The sequence below is a fragment of the Tenrec ecaudatus genome, chromosome 7 (assembly GCF_050624435.1).
Source record: "Tenrec ecaudatus isolate mTenEca1 chromosome 7, mTenEca1.hap1, whole genome shotgun sequence".
NCBI lineage: Eukaryota > Metazoa > Chordata > Mammalia > Afrosoricida > Tenrecidae > Tenrec > Tenrec ecaudatus.
Window position 1 is genome coordinate 67,853,205 of NC_134536.1, and position 20,096 is coordinate 67,873,300.

The following is a 20,096-nucleotide window of genomic DNA, read 5'->3' on the forward strand; positions in this document are numbered from 1 at the left end:
GAAATCATTGATTCATTATGAAAAGATTATGGGGACAATACCACAAAGAATTCAGCAGTTTATGAATAGATAACTTGTTTTAAGAAGAGGACAGGAGCAGGACATGCACATGAACTTGTGAGGAAACTATCATGTTCATGTCCTAATTTAAGAGGGTTGACAACAGGAGAAACAATAGACATCACAGTTGGTTCAGCTTTACACAATTCTGACTTAAAAATTAAAGTTGTGCAAACTTCCACTTGGAGGGACACTGTTGCAGCCAGTGCAGCCTCAGGCAAGAAATGGATTTCAATGGATATTTTAAACCCCTGAGATCAAGATCTTGAAGCATTTCTTGGAAGAATTGTAACAGGAGATGAAACTTGGCTTTATTAGTGATCCCCCAAACAAAGTGTAGTCAAAACAATGGCTCCCAGGGTTAGAAGTCTCAGTCAAAACCAAGGTCATGCTGTTTCTATGGGATGCTCACGGCATTTTGCTGGTTGACTTTCTGGAAGGTCAAAGTATGATAAACCCCACGGCCACTGACTCGATTGAAACTCATTGTGACCCTATAGATCAGTGCTGGGCTGCTCCCTAGCATTTTGAGACTTTAAGCCCTTATTGTGGCAAGTTGACTCATCTGTCTCCTGCAGAGTGGCTGGTGTATTCACACTGCCAGCAGCATAATCCATTGACTGTGCTTCTGAAATAACAATAAACTCAATAAACAACTCACTGGCATCGAGTCTTTTCAAACTCAGCGGTCCTATAAGGACAGGGTCAAACTGTCCCGGTGGGTCTCAGAAGAGACTGTAACTCTTTATGGTAGTAGAAAACCTCATCTTTCTCTGGTGGAGCAGCTGATGGTTTCGAACTGCCGACCTTGTGGTTAGCAGTCCAACTTGTAACAATACATCGAAGGCTCCTCCAAAAGAACCATAGTATCTGCTTCTTAGGAGAATGTTTTGAGAAAGGTAGTCAAAGTTTCAGTAGAAAAACATCCTGAAAAGAACTTCTCCATCATGCCAGTGGTTTTGCTTTCATCAAACAAGGATAATTTCATGAGAGTTTAGCTGGGTAAACATGAGACATTTGCCTTACCGTCCTCATTTCTGACATCTTTTTGATACCTAATCTTAATAATTCTTTATCTTCAGTTAGTAATATATAAAAAAGACTATTGATGTGGATAAATTCCCAGGACCCTCAGTTCTTTAAGGAGGGACCAAATGGCTGATTGTACTTACAAGAGTATGTTGACCTTGATCGATCATTTGTTGAGAAAGTTTATATTTTAAATTTTATCTTTTAATTCCAATTTTCCATGAATGTTTTGAAGATCCCTCTGATTAGTATTTATAAGGAATGAGATGGACCCATGCATACTGATATGGTAAGTGAAATAATGAGGTGGTATAGAAAAATGATGAGTGTGTAAAACAGTATATTAATATATGTGCAGGTATGTGCAAGGGAAATTACAAGACATTATTGTAATATCTTAAAGTTCTGAAATAAGATTGTATTGAGGCAGGGTTCTCTAGAGAAACAAAATCAGAACCCTTATGAATACACACACATACACACACACACACACACGGAATATAACAGCAATACAGAGGGCTCAGTTCAACTCACTTTCATGGAACAGTTAATATACTGAAGGTCCTTCAACTCGTGAGGGCTGCCTGACGAAGGTCAAGGAAGCAGACAGAGTCTGCCCTCAGGCAAGACAGGCAGAGTCGGCACAGGCAGCAGACAGCAGAGTGGGGCAGCAACAGTTGTAGCTCAGGAGCATAGTGAAGCAGGCTTTGATGGTGTCTTGAGCTCTAATCACGGCAGCATGATTCACCAGCAGCTAGGTGACACGGGTCTTAAAGGACCCTCAATCATCTAGCTCTTGCACAGCAAGGCTACATGATCCACGGGTTGGCTTCCCCAACAGGTAGTGCAGCACACAGTTGAACAAAGAACTAGCTCAAGCAGTAGCACTCTGTTATGAACCCCATGGAGAAACAGAGACAGGATGCCTGCCTTGGAAAGCATTTATCTTGGTCACCCTCCAATCAAGCTTCAACCTGATTAAACTCCACCCACATGTTCCTATGGAGGCCTAGTTGGCACAGTAAGCCTACCACAAAGTGAACACTTTTTTATTGTATAGCCTTTCTAAATCATATGCTTTGTTATATATGTATATACACACATTTAAGTCATGTATATACTTACACATATTAAATATAATACTTAATATCCTTAATTCAGGGAAACATGAATATAAGTAAAAGGCATAATTGAATCTATAAGATGTCAGTTATAATGAGATATATTTTTATAATCAAAATCTGATTTTATAATGTAGTTAACATTAATTAATTGGTTGCAAATTTTATCTATATTACCTGTTTTTAGGTCCAAAGAATTCTACTAAATAGAAATTCGTTTGAATTAACATTTCTTTTCCTAAATTCTTTTTTAAATTAAAAAAAATGATACTTTTTTATTATGAGGGAAATCTGGAAACCATGGATTATAGTGACAAATTGGTGGGGGGGGGAAATCCCCAACAAAATTATAATTTTACCACAGAATAACTGTATTTTGTTTCCTCCTAGTCTTTCTCAATGCATTTTTAAAAGTAGTTGAGATTATAAAGTATATAGCATTTAAATCTCGATTTAGCACTAAACATCATTTCCTATTATCATTCAAATTCACTTGTAAATATGCATATTTTAATGCTGGCATAATAATCTAGTATCTAGACAGATATTAAATTGTAGTATGATAAAATACGTACAGCCAGCATGCTGTTTAGCAATGAGACTTCATCTCTCACTCTTTGGACCACCTGGAAAAGGACATCATTTTGCTTGGGTAAGTAGAAGGTCAGTGAAAAAGAGGGAGACCCTCATGGAGATGGACTGATATGGTGGCTGCAGCAATGGGGTCAAACATAACTTTTCTGAGGGCGGGGCTGTGTTCCGTGAAAGCTCATAGGGCAGCTATGAGTTGGAACTGATTTGACAGTACTTAACATTTTATCATAATTTACCTAATCATGTCTAAAATTTTTGACAATTTCCACGTCCAGTCATTTCCCTAAGAATGGGGGTGGAAACTCACCCTATTTCCTCTATAGAGCACATGTCTAAATCTCAGAACGCAGTCAAAGTTAAACACTGACTATTAAGTTTGCATAGTTGAATTACATCAAAGGCCATTTACATTCTTGTGAGCTAACCTAGAAACCTCAACCAGACTTTAAAACTTTTGGAGCATAACCCTTTATAATTGTGGTATTCAGCTAATAATCAAATTTTGCATTATTTTACCCCAATTTCAGGCATACCAATGTGTTATCAATATGTTTTTCCCCACGTAACCCATGAGGTCTGTTTCTATGCATTTTGCAGGTGTTGGGCAATGCAATCCACCTTTAAAGGGACCAATAATGACATCCCAATTTAGATTCAATTTAAGCTATCTTAATGAGAACAGATTTCTGTTAGAATGCTCATTGTAAAATACGTGGTACGGGGTCATTGTTCCCTGCGTATGAGTGTGGTGCAAATTGTCGTGCATTTATTTAATTAATAACCAGTGCTTTCACTTCACACGAGAGAATTGGAGAACAGAGAGGCAGGTTTCAGGGCTACTTGTTATTTGAACTACAGCCCCTCGGATCTCTGATTCTCAATATGACAGGTTTTCTATTACACCATCAGTCTCTTTATTGACATAGCTGCGTTAAAGACTCTTAAAACAACAACAAAAACAAACCCCACCTTAGGTCTTTTAACAGTCTTGTAGGACAAGCCTGTTGAGAAACTATAAGTTAATAAGCTGATAGTTAAGAGTGATTAATAGGACTATATTTGTTCTCTCCCACTGTGTCACCACAAGCTAGGGTGAGTATTTTATCATCTCAAAATGAAAAAGAACAGATGTATTGTCACATCATAGATCATGGGTAGTCATTAACTTTTATTATCTTTATAAAAATGTTCAATTTCAAGCATACTTGGTGCTTGGAAATATATTGTGCCTCTAATGTTGCAAACCATTAAAACCATAAACGGAGAGAGTCTAATGACGCTTCCTGTGTTATTTGTGTGAGTGAATTGAGTCTAGAGACTGAGAGGGTGGAGAAGTGGTCCTGCGTGGGTGCTGAATATACAGTCAGTGGAGAAAACTTTTCAAATCAATTCAACAAATTCCATTTAGCCCCTCCGATGTCCTCAGCCCTGGGAGCCAATCCTTATGCCCAAAGGAAACGAAGTTCAGCTGGGCGGATGGAAGGCATATTGGAAACAGGTTTTGAGACGGAATAGTGCTGCATGCGGTAGAGTGTAAAGATCAGCGGGCCCTGCTACATCAGGAAAGGTGGAGCCTGGTGTACTTTGAGTACCCAGGACAGCTTCGAGTACCCGGCCGAGCTGAATTATCAAAGTACCCTCTGGATTTGGAGACAAAGAAACTAAGCAGCCTCCTGACCATCAGATAACTTAAAAATGATTTAAAAAACCATAAATAAACAATGAATAGGATAATGTCATTATTGAGTTCTCAAATATTTTGGTATTGATTTATTGGAAATTGACAAATGGGATTTAATAAGAATAAAGCACCTGTGCACCTCGAAAGACTTCACCAAGAGGGTGACAAGACAACCCACAGACTGGGAGAGGACTTTTAGTAATGACACATTGTACAAAGGGCTCATTACTAAAATCTACAACACCATCGTGACCTGCAAAAACAGTTAACCCCCTAAGGAAGTGGGCAAAAGAACTTTCACTAGGGAGGAGACCCATATGGCCAATAAGTATAGGAGAAAGTGCTCCCGGTCATTAGTCATAAGAGAAATGCAACCATGAGATACAAAACAACCATGAGATACCACCTAACACCCCAGAGGCTAGCCCAAGTCAGCAAATCAGAGAGCAACAAGTGTTGGAGGGGCTGTGGTGAAGTAGGAACCCTCCTCCACTGCTGGTGGTCGTGTAGGTTTGTACAGCCACTGTAGAAAGCAATCTACAGATACTTACAGAAAATGGAAATTGATCTACCTTATGACCCAGTCATCCCTCTACTGGACATATACCCGGTGGAAGCAACAAATAAAACACGACCAGTCATCTGCGCTCCAATGTTTATTGTGGCACAATTCACAATTGCAAAGACTTGGAAACAGTCTAAGTTTCCATCGATAGATGAGTGGATTAGTAAACTCTGGCACATACACACAATGGAGTACTATGCAGCACCGAAAAGCGTGGAAGATCACATGAAACACATTTCGTGGGAAGAGTGGGAAGGAATCATGTTAAGTGAGGTAAGCCAAACTCAAAAGGACAGATATAACATGAGTCCCCTGAGGTAAGTACAATCAGCACGCCAGAAATAGAAGAATAAACACCTATCTAACAATAAACAGGTGGAAGCATAGATAGTTGGATGGAGGGCAGGCCACACCTAGGGAGGTACATGAGAGTCCAGCATAAAGAAGGGGAAGGGGGGCAGGTGGGGGGAGAAGCGGGGTGGGAAGAAACCGAGTAGATGGCACGTGGGTAGCAGGGCACTAACCCACCCAGTGGGGAGTATTGGTTGTGTCCCCACAGAACTGGAACATGCATACGTACCCCACCATGACATGCCAAACTAGGAGGGAAACGTAATGCACGGAGGAATCCACAAGGAGACTGGACCATATGCCAGCACTAACCAGAATTAGCCTGACCTACACCATCGTAGGGAGTACCACAGAAAATGAAAATAGATCATCTGGTGTGGGAAAGGAACTGACCTAACACACCACACACAGAAGGAAGCTGAAGCAAAGAAGGAGGAAGAACGGAGTGGAGCACACCTATGCCCAACAAGCTCAGAGGACGATAGCCTGGCTCGAAGGGTCAATACAGCCAGCCCCACGGCGAGATGTGACATCCTGCACTGTCCCATGGCCCTACACGGGACAGCACCTGAGACAACAGTGTGGGATGTGTGACTGAGCCACCACACTGAGGCAAAACACTGGGGTGTGCAATGTAGTGGTGGGGGAAGCAGAGCAAGGATGTCCCGAGAGAGTATAAAGGATGGACTTTGGGGCCAGGATGTGGCACCCCATAAGACTCGTCCAGAAAACGCTCCTAAAGGTCAATAAACAGACCTTGAACTACTAACAGGCTCTTTTCTTTTTTTCTCGTAAATTTTGTATGTCAGTGGCTTTTTCATTTGTTGGTGTTGCCGTCGTTGCCATGTTCTTATGTACCACTTTGGTGCTGTCAAAGCCATCCCCAATTTTATGCACATATTACTATATCTACAGGTCCACCTAGATAAGATAGGCTGGATAAACAATGTGAGAAGAAAAAAAACGGGACCAACGGTCCCGGAGGGACATGAGAGTGTGGTAAGTAGAGGAAGGGAGGAGGTGTTGGCCAACCCAGGAACAAGGGAACAACGATTTAAAACCCAGAGACAAGGGAACACTGGTTAAAAACCAGTGGAAGGAAGAGGATGGGAGGACTGGTAGGGAGTGACCAAAGGCAAGGTAACAGAGGAATTACTGAAACCAGATTGAAGGCTGCACATGGTAGTGGGACAGGAAGAACGCGTAAGGAAATAGAGGAAAGGAGTAGGAGGCAAAGGGCATACAGAGAAGCCTAAATACAGACATGTACATATGTAAGTATATTTATGATTATGGGGAAATAGACCCATGTGCATATATTTGTAGGTTTAGTAGTAGGGTAGCAGGTGGACACTGGGCCTCCTTGCGCGAATTCCCTCAATATGAGTACCTTGCTCAGCTAAATGGTCATTTCATGATACCCACCTTCCCGACACGATCGCTGAAGACAGACATGTGCATAAGCAAACATGGTGAAGAAAGCTGATGGTGCCCGGCTATCAAAAGATATAGCGTCTGGGGTCTTAAAGGCTTGAAGACAAACAAGCGGCCATCTAGCTCGGAAGCAACAAAGCCCACAGAGAAGAAGCACACAAACCCAAGTGAACACGAGGTGTTGAAGGGATCAGGTAGCAGATACAAAAGAACAAAAACCATTAATGTGATTACCTTCCCCACGTAAATGCTGAAGACAAAGGTGTGCATAAGAAAGTGTGAGGAAGGTTGATGGTGCCTGGCTATTGAGAGATATAGCATCTGGGGACTTAAAGGCTTGAAAGTAAATAAGCGACCATCTCGTCCAGAAGCAACAAAGCTCACATGGGAGCAGCACACCAACATGTGTGATCATGAAGGGCCAAGGGGCCAGGTTTCCAGCACCACAGGCAGATCATATTATTGTGAATGAGGGGAGTGCATGATGGGGACCCAATGCCCATCTGTAGACAGTTGGACATGCCTTGCAGAGGGGCAGTGGGGAGGAGATGAGTCACTCAGGGTTCAGTGTAGCAACAATGAAACTCACAACCTTCCTCTAGTTCTTGAACGCTTCCTCTCCCCAATATCATGATTCCAATTCTACCTTGAAAACGGTTAGACCAGAGGATGCACAGTGGTACAGGTGGGATTTGGAAACACAGGGAATCTAGGACAGATGAACCCTTCAGGACCAAGGGTGAGAGTGGCGATACTAGGAGGGAAGTGGGGGTAGAAAGGGGAAGCCAATTTGGGGGATCTACATATAACCTCCTCTCTGGGGGATGGGCAACAGGAAAGTGGGTGAAGAGAGACGCTTGGCAGTGTAAGATAAGATAAAATAATTTATAAATTATTAAGGGTTCATAGGGCGGGGGGGGGAGCGGTTAGGGAGGGAGAGGAGGCAAAGGAAAATGAAGAGCTGATTCCAGGAACCCAAGCGGAAAGCGAATTTTGAGAATGATGAGGGCAACAAATGTATAATGTGCGTTACACAATTAATGTATGTATGGATTGTAATAAGAGTTGTATGAGCCCCAATAAAATGATTTTTAAACCCATAAATATACAATGAATAGGGTAATGTCGTTATTGAGTTCTCAAATATTTTGGTATTGATTTATTGATTGTTCACTTCTAGGTCCTGGTCATTCCTTCAGAAGTCTGATTTGGTGGTTTTCATGGTTTGGGGACTTATTAAACACATGTAACATGTTGCAATATGTCTGTATAGCAGCCACTCCTGAAGATGACTCTCCACTTCTCTCAGAAGAGGTGTAATGTAGGCTCGATATCTACCAGGTTATTTGCTGCACTTTGAATTTTCCTTTATACTCGAACACAAAAATCCTATCTTCCTTACACACGTTGGTGATTTAAGTTATTCATCATACTGTGTTTTGGTGAAGAATGCTTTTTGGGTGTGTCCTTTAGTGCCCATTGTTTTGGGCTCCCGTCTTGGTACATCTTTCATACTTAGGCACTCTTTGTTGGTGAGGTCATCAACAAGCTATGGCTCCAGCCCAAGCCTCTCCTCTGAGCTGTGGCCTCACCTCCTATGTGAGGTGAGGCACTATGTGCTAGTGTCTGTGAGTCCTGCATTAACTTCAAACTTACCACATCCCAATAAACTCCATGGCAGTCTCCTGCCGATTATTGCCTATCCCCGCACGGCTTCTCTTCCTGAATTCTCTCGATGGTTATCTCACCATTCAGTCACCTGCCCATGTCGAACACTTGTGAGAGTTTGCCTCCTATTTTTCTTAAAACCATGCATGAATAATCTCCAGGTTTTTGTCACTTTATATCATATATCCTTAATCTGCTCTCTTCCACATACCATCTCGAATGCGAGTCTGCAGAGGAGTTCAAGACCATATTATATGAGCAGAGGCCACTGTCTCCTAATTGGCATACCTAGGCTTGTTGGCTCTCACTGCATTCGCCAAACATACTTGTGTGACATTTTCGAAATTAGAAATTTGGATAATTAATTTTTCTATTTTAATTCCTTGAATTACTCATCATTTTTAGGACAGATCAAAATTTGTTAGCATGCCATATAAAGTTCTTTACAGTTTTCCTTATTTCTCCAGCCTTGTTTCATGCCTTTTCCTCCTTATCCTCACATGCACTCATCTACACACACACACACACACACACACACACACACACACACACACACACACTTTGCCAACTTTCCCCTGATGTTTTCCAACTAGTTAGTTCAGCTTGAATGATATCCTCCCGGATCCTTTTTTTGACCTCTAATAGGATTCATCTGCCTCTCCTCAGGGGCTCTCATTTGATCTTGAACATTCCTGTAACACTCAGTTTTCTGATGATCTGTTTGGTCATAAATATTTCCTACTACTGTGAGTTAGAGAATGGGATATGTACTGTTTCCTGTTCTTGTCCTGTTTAGAGTTGGGTGTTAGGGGTAAGAGAGATGTGTTTATATGTTTAAGAAATTAAACACAATGATTGAATCTAATAAGCTAGAGCTAACCATCAGGAAAACCAACAAAAAATTGCTTTAATAGAAAACCTGACCAAAGAAAAATGGAAAAGTAATAAAGTAAAATACAAAAGTAAGAAAATGGAAATTTTTGCAAAGTTGACTTAAAATTCTGTGCACTGTTACAGAGATGGCATAACGAGCCTGTTTATGCTAATTATAAATTTGGATATTATAGTTTACAAATTGAAAAATGTAAATTTGTTAACGTGCCTGTTCAAAAGAGAGGATCTCAGATTGGATTACTAAACAGTGAGGGCGTGCAGCAGAGCAACAGGCAGGCAGAGCAGGGAGCTCCCCGGGGAGTGCAAAGGACAGACTCGGGCCAGAGCGTGGCACCCCATCAGACTTGACAGGAGGACATGCCTAGAGGTCAAAAATCAGACCTTCATCTATTTACAGGTTTTTCTTTCTAAAATTAAACAATTTTTTTTTCTCTTTTAAAAATTAATTTATTCTTCTCTGGGCCATTGGTTTTCTTTTTTTGTTGTTGTCATCGTTGTGTTCTCTTTTGTTGCTTTGTCTTGCTATGCCTTGTTTTTTGGTATATATCATTATCTATGTAGATCTATCTAGATAAGATAAGCTGGATGAACAGTCTGGAGGAGAAAACAATGGGACTGATGGTTCCGGAGGGACATGGGAGAGGAGGAGGTGGGGGAAAGGAGGTTGTGTTGACCTACCCAGGGACAAGGGAGCAACAAGTGGTGCAAAATGAGTGGCAAGGAGGGTGTGAGAGGCCTGGTAGGGATTCAGCAAGAGTAATGTAACCAAGAGAAATTACTGAAACCCAAATGAAGGCTGAGCATGATAGTGGGACAAGAGGAAAGTAAAAGGAAACAGAGGAGAGCACTAGGTTTATATCTTTTAATAAAGAAATTGCAGGCTAATTAGGGCACCAGAACTAAAGTTAACATAGTGACAACCAAGTGGGAAAGAGGATTAAGTCCAACAAGGAATGAACACATAGAAAATATAAAGAATCCTGTAAGTCAATAAGAACAAATCGATAGGACAATGCACAAAGGAAATAATGAGGCAGTTTATAGAAGGAGACGCCTGACTGTCTAACAAGTACTTGAAGAGATGACAATCAAAACAGGGAAATTTTAAAATAAAAGTTACATTCCACTTTATATTTATCAGAATAATCACTGATTAGTCTGTGATTATTACATTTCAGTGAGGATGTGGCACAATGAGAATTCTTGAGCTCTGTGTGAGTCTGGGTATCTTAGAGAAACAAATCCACAGAAACTCATGTATGAGAGAGTTTTATATAAAGGGTAAGTGCACATTAAGAAAACATCCCAACCCAGTGTTGCTCAAGCCCACAAGTCCAACATTAACCCATATGTCCAATGCTAATCCACAAAGTCCTCCTCCATCTCACAAAACAGACACAATGAAGCTGACTGCAGGAGGAAAGCCGAATCAGTGAACGTGTAAGCATCTCAACACTGGCAGGGGTCTCACGTGGCTGCTCCAGCACCCAGGGCTACATCGGGGTAGGTCCATGCAGCTTCTCCTCAGAGATGTCTTGCGGGAAGTGACCTTGCCAACTAAAGCAGGTGTACCCCGGTCCGACCATCAGAAAGCAGGTGACTTGAGAACTCGAAAGGCAAGGCTCACGGAGCCATTTATCCCTCTGCCCTTCAGTTAACCCCACATGTGTTTATTGGCCAGGTTGGCACAGTAAACTTTCATTATGTCAAGCTCTGATGGGAGGGTATTAACTGATGTGGCCATTCTGGAAAAGAAATTTGAAGACGTTTAATGAAATGAAATGTGCTTGTATCTATGAACTACTCATCTGCTTTGTGATTTGCTGGGAAATGTTTACATCTCTTCCTATGGATTGAAGATGTTCCTCCAAAAATTATTTGAAGTCCTAATCCTCGTACAGATGTGACCTGTTTGGAAATAGGACTTTTCTTTTTATGGATTAAATGAGGTCTTTTCAGAATAGGGTGGGTTCTAAACCTAATCATTTCTGAATGGTGTCTTATAAAAGAGAAGACAGAGACACACACAATCAGGCTGAAGACACACCCTGGGCAGGAACATATAAAAGCCCAGGAATTTCCAGGATTTCTGGTGACTACTAGAATTTGAAGCAAAGAACCTCCCTTCTCGAGTCACAGTCATCATTTGCTCTTCCAGCCTCTTGAATTGAAGCAAAGAACCTCCCTTCTCGAGTCACAGTCATCATTTGCTCTTCCAGCCTCTTGAGTTGTAAGTTCTGTTCTTTAAAGCTACCTACTTGTGCTATGTCTTGTTATAGCACCAACTCACTGAGACACATGCCCATTGGAAAACACTGTTACTTGCTTATGATAGACATTTGAATTGCTTCTTATTTTTTAAAATGGAAAAAAATATTATGATGAATATTCTTGTATGTTTTCATACGTACCAGAGTTTCTCCAGTGTCATTGCTTGGTCATAAGGAATTAACATCTCCAATTTTACTTTTTTTGTTGAATTTTTAATTGTTTTATTGGGGGCTCGTACAACTCTTATCACAATCCATCCATCCATCCATCCATTGTGTCAAGCATATTTTTACATCTGTTGCCATCATCATTCTCAAAACATTTGCTTTCTACTTAAGCCCTTGGTATCAGCTCCTCATTCCATCCCCCTCAACTTTCATAGAAAATTTCAATTGTTTTCCAGAGCAATAATGCCAATTAATACTCTCACTAGCAGTCTTTGAAAGGTTCGGTTACATTAAACTTTTCTGTTGTTGTTATTGTTAGGTGCTATCTGGTTGATTCGGACCCACAGTGATCTCATGCACAAGGGAGTGAAACACTGTCCGGCCCTGCTCAATCCTCATCACTGCCCGGTCCTGCTCATCCTATGTTTGAGTGCATTGCTGCAGTCACTGTGTCACCCATCTCTGTGAGAGTCTTCTCTTTCGCTGACCCTCTCCTTTACCAAACATAATTTCCCTCTCCAGGGCCTGTCCCTTACAACATGTTCAAAGTATGTAAGATGAAATCATACCATCCTTACCTCCGGGGACACTTTGGCCATACTTCTTCCAACATAGATCGGTTTGTCTTTTAGTGGTCCGTGGCGCATTTAATTTTCTTCTCCGTCACAATTCAAATGCATAGATTCTTCTTCAGTCTTATTTGTTCAATATCCAACTTTCACATGCATATGAGGCAATAGAAAACACCACAGCTTGGATCAGGAGCACCTTAGTCCTCAAAGTAACAACTTCCTTTTTAATATCCTCGTGAGAGATCTTGTGCAGCACATTTAATTAGTGCAACATGTTTATTCATCTCTTGACTATTGCTTCTTTGAGCTTTGATTGTGGATCTAAGCAATACAAAATCCTGGAAAACTTCAACCTTTTCTCCATTTATCCTGATGTTACTCATCCAGTTATTGATCCAGTTGTGAGGATTTTGGTCTTTTTACATTGAGTTGTAATCCATACCAAAGGCTACAATCCTTGCTCTGCATCAGTAAGTGCTCCAAGTCCTCCTTACTTTCAACAAGCAAGGTTGTGTCATCTGCATCTCTCAGGCTGCTAACAGGCCTTCCTCCAATCCCGGTGCCACATTCTTCTTCATATAAGAAGCCAGATTCTCTGAGGATTTTTCAGCCTACAGATTGAATAAATATGTGAGAGGACACACCCAGATGCATACCTTTCCTGATTTTAAACTATGCAGTAGTCCCTTGTTCTGTTCCACAATTGCCTCTTGGTCCACGTACAGGTCAGCACGAGCCCAATGAATACAAGGCGTTGGGCTGTGTGGACCATAACAAACTATGGATAACCTTGAGAAGAATGGAACAAAAACGTTCCATGTTTTGGATTTAAAGACTTAATATTGCTAAGATGTTAATGCCACCCCCCAAAATTTACAGAGTCAATGCTATCCTGACCAAATTTCCAACAACCTCCTTTACAGAAATAGAAGATCCTAAATTCAAATTTATATAAAAAGGCAAGAGGCCCTATCTGTTAAAACTATGCTGAAAGAGAAGAACAAAGTGAGACTCACACTTTTTGATTTTAAAACATAATGTACAGCTACCACAGGGGAAGGGATAGAATGGGTGGTATCAGATATGTATAAGTAGTAATAACAATGCATACTATATAAAGGGGTCACGGGAGTGGCAAGGCGAGAGGGAGGGAATAAAGAAGTGCTGATGCGACCAAAGGGCTCAAGAAGAAAGCTAATGTTTTGAAATTGTTGGTGCCAACATTTGAACATGTCCGCATGATATAATGGATGTGTGGATTGTTATAGTATGTAAGAGCCCTCAATAAAATGATTTATTAAAAACTAAAAAAAGAAGGAATTTGGGACACTTCAATGTGCTCGTGCTGAAATCTCAGTGACTTAGCTTCCAGCATCACAAAAACACACAAGCCACCAGAGTAGGAAAAACTGACCGACAAGGGGTGGACATTGAACTTGATATCCTGCTGTACAATGAGATTTCCTAGCCCCCCCCTGTCAGCTCTAGGCCTTAATCCACACATCCATGTAACTTTTGTCATCGCAGTGTTGCTTGCTTTCTTGTCAATTTATTGACATACTTAAAATGCTTTTCCTTTTAAATTCACCTAGCCATCTTGATGTTTGCAATGGAAGGGACAGTCAGGACAGCAGGACCTTAATATTGGCTGGTATGGTAAATTTGCTAATGCTTTTAAGCCAGAAAAGTAATAAAAATTTAAAATTCAGGAAGAGCTACCCAAAATGTCATGACCATCATACCAAAATCAAAGCATTTATTTGACTGTCAGTTTTCCAATAACAGAATCTTGGTCCTGTTATTTATTAGCAGGGTTTACTATAAGGAAGTTAATTATCGGTCAGAATAGCATATATTTTATAGAATTGTGAAGGGAGTTTAATAGATGAATACATACATGGTATGAATGCTATGCAACTAATGTTTTGTTGAAGACAATTCAAATATGGTTGTAGGAGCACATCCACAGGGAGCAACTAGAAATCCAGCCGGAGTCAGGGGAGGATGTAGAAAAACAGTTGTAGTTGCTGAAAGTACCAGAAAGCTGCTTACATGTGTTTTACTGAGGCATTTGATTATGTACATAGCAAAGTATGGACAACAGTGTGAACAATCGGAATTACAGAGTACTTCTTGTGCTCATGCTGACCTCCATAGACCAGGTGAGAGTTGATTAAATAGAACCAAGTTTCATCACATATCCTTTGTTTTATAATAAGGAAAAGTGTGTGTCAGGCTTTTATCTTTTTGCCAGGCTTCATTGATCTGTATATTGAGCGAACAATCCAAAAAAGCGTCCGTGAAGAAGAATTGGAGGAAGATTCATCAACAACCGATGACATGCTGAGGACACACTTTGCTGAAAATGAAGAGGACTTGAAGCATGTACTGATGGAGAACAGATTACAGCCTTCAGCGTGGATTGAAACTCAAAACAAAATCTTCACAACTGGATCAATAAGCAGCATCCAGATACATGGAGGCAATAGTTAAGTTGTCAATGGCTTCATTTTATGTGGATCCACAATCAATGCCTATGGAAATAGCCGTCAGGGAACTAAGTGACATTTTGCACCAGACAAATCTACTGCAACAGGTGTCTTTAAAGTGTTAAAACAACAGCTATGTCATTTTGAGGACTAAGGTGGGCCTTTTGCAAGCACGGGCACTTTCCGTTGCCCCTCGGATTTATGGTGTCGATGAAGAATCCTGACTATACCAAGGACTGCCAGGAGAACAAACAAACCCATCTTGGAAATACTGCAGCCGGAATGCTCCTTAGAAGTTAGAATGGCAAGATTTGGGGTCCTCAAACTATGGCCCGCGGACCACATGCAGCCCGCTGAAGACTTATTTGTCCCTCCGGGTGTTTTTGCCCCTTTTGTTTTTTACTTCAAAATAAGATATGTGCAGTGTGCATAGGAATCTGTTCATATTTTTTTTAACTATAGTCTGGCCTTCCAACGGGTCTGAGGGACAGTGAACTGGCCCCCTGTTTAAAAAGTTTGAGGACCCCTGCGAGACACTTCGCTTTGGACAAGTCATTGGAAGTGGCAAGTCTATTGGAATCTTCAGTGACATCCAAGTTCATTTAAAAACAAAGTGATCAATCTCTGGAGAAAGAGCTTCATTTTTGTTAATGGGTCAGCCCCAAAGTGGCAGACACTGGGTAAGAGAAATTGACACACAGGCTACACCAATGGGCTCAGCTATAGCAGCAGTTGCGAAGGCCACTCAGGACTGGGCAGTACATTGAAAACACTCAATAATACATTAGGACAGTGGAAGATACTCAGCATTTGGTATATTTTTGTTAGCTATCACAAACTGCTATTCTTATTCTTTTAAGTTCATATTCTAGTGAATCTACTTTCATTGCTAGATTAAATGAAATCAGCTTTTTGAATTGAATGCAGGCCATTATTTCTCTTAAAACGGGCCTCCAACTATTAATAGGAAGCTCATTCTCAAAGAACTCCTAGCCCATCACGTAGGGAGCATTTTCAGCCTGCCCCACACCCCACAACCTCGCCCATTATGGCTGTCTTCCCACTTGCTCTCATCATTTTCGTATCTAAGTTTGGCAGAGTTCTCTGTAGGGATCCCAAGCGGGGCTGCCGCACTCAGAGACTGGGTCTCCACACTGCTATCCTGCCTCCGCGACCTCACCTTGGACCACCTGCGCTGCCCACTATCGTAATCCTAACGGGGAAATAAGAGCTCTCTAGTAACAAAGTTTAGAGCCCTAGGGAAACCTCAGAATCTGTAACCCTGAGATCTAAGTTTGCGTTTCCGTTCTGTCACTTATGAGTGATAGAAATGATATTTACCTCATATATACTCAAGTATCAGCCGCCCAAATATCAGATGAGGCACTTCATTTTACCACAAAAACTGCTTTTAAAAATGTGCTGTAATAACTAGACTTATACACAAGTATATATGGAACATCTTGACTGAACATCTCGCTATTTTGATAATCAAACAAGATTAAGTATTTGACAGTACTTGGTAACTGTAAAGTCCTAGCTTTGTGCATGTTTTATTTAGAATTAGGAACTCTTATATAAAATATACTAAACAAGTGCACAGACCAACCCAACTGGCCTTCAGTCGATTCAGCAGCATGCAGGTCCCGGATGTGTCCGAGTAGAACTGTGCTCTATGGGAGTTCACTAGTCGATTTTGGGAAAGCAGATCACCAAGGCTTTATTTTAAGGCACCCCTGGGTGTACTCAAACCCCCAAACTCCCAGTTAGCAGCCAAGTGCATTAATACTTCTCACCACTCAAGTACATCTTCTAAAAAATGGGGAAAAAGAGACAGCAAATCTCTGCCATCAGATCAAATCTGATTCATATATTACTGTTGTAAAGGGTTTCTGTGTTAGGCAGGCTTCTCTAGAGAAAGAGAATAGTTAAAAGACTGGAAGTCCTTCAACTCATGTGGGCTGCTGGGTCCAAGGTCAAGGACACAGACAGCAGAGTCCTCCCTGGGGCAAGGCAGGCAGAGTCTGCCCACAGGCAGCCAGCAGCAGGGTGGGTCAGCAACAGTCAGCAGCTCGGAAGCTTAGCGAAGCAGGCCCTGATGGGATATCGAACACTAGCAATGCAGGGCAACAGGACCTACCAGCCTCAATCTCAAGTGAAGTATGCACCAGCAGCATGGCAAATCAGGTCTCAAAGGAGCCTCAAGTCTCAACCTCATGATCCACATGTTGGCCTGGTGCCCGGGTAATATAGCTTACAGGTTGAGGCAGAGATCTAGCTAAAGCAGTAGCACACATGCTCCCGCACAGCTGATCACCAGAGAGCAAAAGAGAGGGAGGTGGGCCTTGCAGAGCCATATATCTCTTTGCCCTCCAATCAAACTGACCTAATCAATCCCACATGTTCTTATTGGCCAGGTTGGCATAATAGACCTACCTCTCACAGTTTCTAAGGCTGTAAATCTTTATCGGAGCAGATAGCCTCGTCTTTCTCTAGAGGAGCAGCTGGTGCTTTTCAACTTGTGGTTAGAAGTCCAATGAGTACCCCTTCCAACTCATTGCAACCCTGTAGGACAGAGTAGAACTGTTCTTTTGCCTTTCTAAGACTAAATCTTTATGAGAGCCAAAAGCCTGTTTTCTCCACCTAAGCAACTGGTGGATTTGAACGGCTGACCTTATGATTAGCAGCCCAATACATCACCTATTATGCTACCAGGGTTCCTTTATAAAATGGAAAGTGATTAAATAAGATTAAAAAAACTAACAACTTTATTTACACCCAGCAGAGTCAAGCACACTGCTCACAAATGCTTATGAAACTGATGAGTTATGCAACATGAAGCTGGCTGCTGTAATGTCATTAAACATGAGTAGACCTCACCCGGGAACAGCTTGACCCTGCACCAGACCAAATGCAGTGATCATTAGCTTATGCACAGGAGGCTAGAGTTCGTATGTCAGCACAGAGTTCAGCCGTATGTATGTATTTCTCTAAATCTTGGTGACATGCTATGTCAAGAGTTCAGTGGCTGAGTTTCACATAGGACAGTGTGATTCGTTGGGAATATTAGGATCCTCCTGGAATAACTTCCCTGAGTTGATTGTCTTTGACAGGTCAGTTTGCTTAGATTAAAAAGCAATTGCTGCTGTCTAGTCAAATTTATACACTTTGGCTCCTCGAAGAAGCCAAACTCTCACTCTGTCCAGTCTAGAGAAACACCTTGATGTGAAAATCACATCCAATGTAGTGAAGAGAAAATGGAGTTAGCAGGACTCTGGGGTGTGGTTTTGCAATAACTTGAGGGAATAGAAATGCCAAAATAAGTAGCCGCAGGTATATGTGAGGGAGGCAAGAGGACGTTGTTTTAATAGTAACTTTATCTGTGTCCAATGTACTAGTAAGACTATAACAATGTTTGAGGTGCTGCTCCGTTCTGAATTAATACAACACTGACCGCAAGTAGAACTGGCTAGCACAGATTTGTCTTATGGGCTGAAAAATGAAAAGCACGTCGAGATATCTGACTCTCATTTTCTCCTTTTCAGAATGGACCCAGACATTTAACAGAAGAAACAATAGCATCAAGGACGCACACAAAAAAAGAGACCGTCTGCTACCGTTTAAATCTCATCGAAACAAAGACAAAAAACCAATCAGAGTAGAATATATCACTTATATGAAATCTAAGTCTAACACCTGAAATGATATTCCCAGCCTACCTGAGTTATAGATACAATGGAAGATGACACGGCATTAAGCTTACAACCACCCTATGGGGCGGATCAGCAAATACACAGTTTTGACATGAGGAGAGGAAGAGGCCAGCTCCGTGCTGGCACGCACTGTGGTCTGAGCTTCCTTTGATACTAGGCTCCTTGGGCTCCTTGCATCGGAAGGCTGACTGGGATGCTTTAGGAAAGGAGGGGAGGAACATGGACTTGGTGATCTCCCTCCCATCTTCTCTCGGAGAATAAGCATTCCTCTACAGTGCTCCAGAAAGCACTGGTTGCATTCAGTTAGAATTACTGTGAATTTGATGTGCAGTATTCTTTTTAACAAAGAACATTGTTACTAAGGCCATCTACTAGGAGAGTCACAACATTGTGTAACTTTCATGAGAATTTGTATTCAAAACATTTTTATTAATTCCCAAAGGAAACCTGGGCACCCATTACCCATCATTCTTTATGTCTCTTCCTTCAGCCTTGTTGTTGAGTGCCACTGAGTGACTAGTTTTTTTGACTCATGGAAACCCTATGTGTCAGAGTAGAATGGACACATGGAGGTTTCTTGATTGTAATCTTTGTGCAGTATATGACTGGTCTTTCTCCTATGGGTCTACTGAGCGGGTTCTGGTCAACAGCGTTTTGTTCAGTTGTCTGCCTCTTAGACTATTGTACTGCCAGGGCTCAAACTCCCAGACTTAACACTACTCGGCCTTCTGTCCCTGTACATATGTATATTCAGGGTATTTCATATCAATTGACCGGAAGAAGTCCGTATCTGTGTCCCTTCCAGTGAAAGGCGATCCAATGCAATGCAGAAATTGTTGAATGATATCTTAATATTACATGCAAGTAAAATTTTGCTAAAGCCAATGCAAAAACATTTGCTGCAGCGCGTTGATAAGGAACTGCCACAATAACATTGTGAAGAATGGAAATTCCAGAATTTCTTGTGCTCATGTGAAACCTGAACAGGGGCTGAGACGCAGGTGTTTGAACAGAACAGAAATACTGTATGGCTTAAAATCAGGAAAGCTCTGTGTCAAGGTTGTATCCGTTCAGCAAGTGTATTCAATCGGTATGCTGAGCAGATCGGAGAAGCTGGGCGATGTGAAAAAGAATGTGGTATCAGGATCAGAGGAAAGCTCATTAATAACCTGGGATATGCAGATGACACACCTTACTTGCTGAACAGGAGGGAACTTGAAGCTCTTATGGATGAAGAACAAAGACTACAGCTTGTGGTATAGATTATAATCCAGTGTAAAACCAACCCAAAAAACTAAGCCTCATAACTGGACCAGTAGACATCATCACATATGGAGGAAAGGATGAAGTTGCCAATGATTTCATTTTAGTTGGACCCACAGGATGGAATGGTCAAGACATCAGATGAAATATTATATTGAAGGAATCTGCCGTGCAAGACTTATTTAAAATGTTGATGAGCCAGGAGGTAATGTTGAGGATTAAGG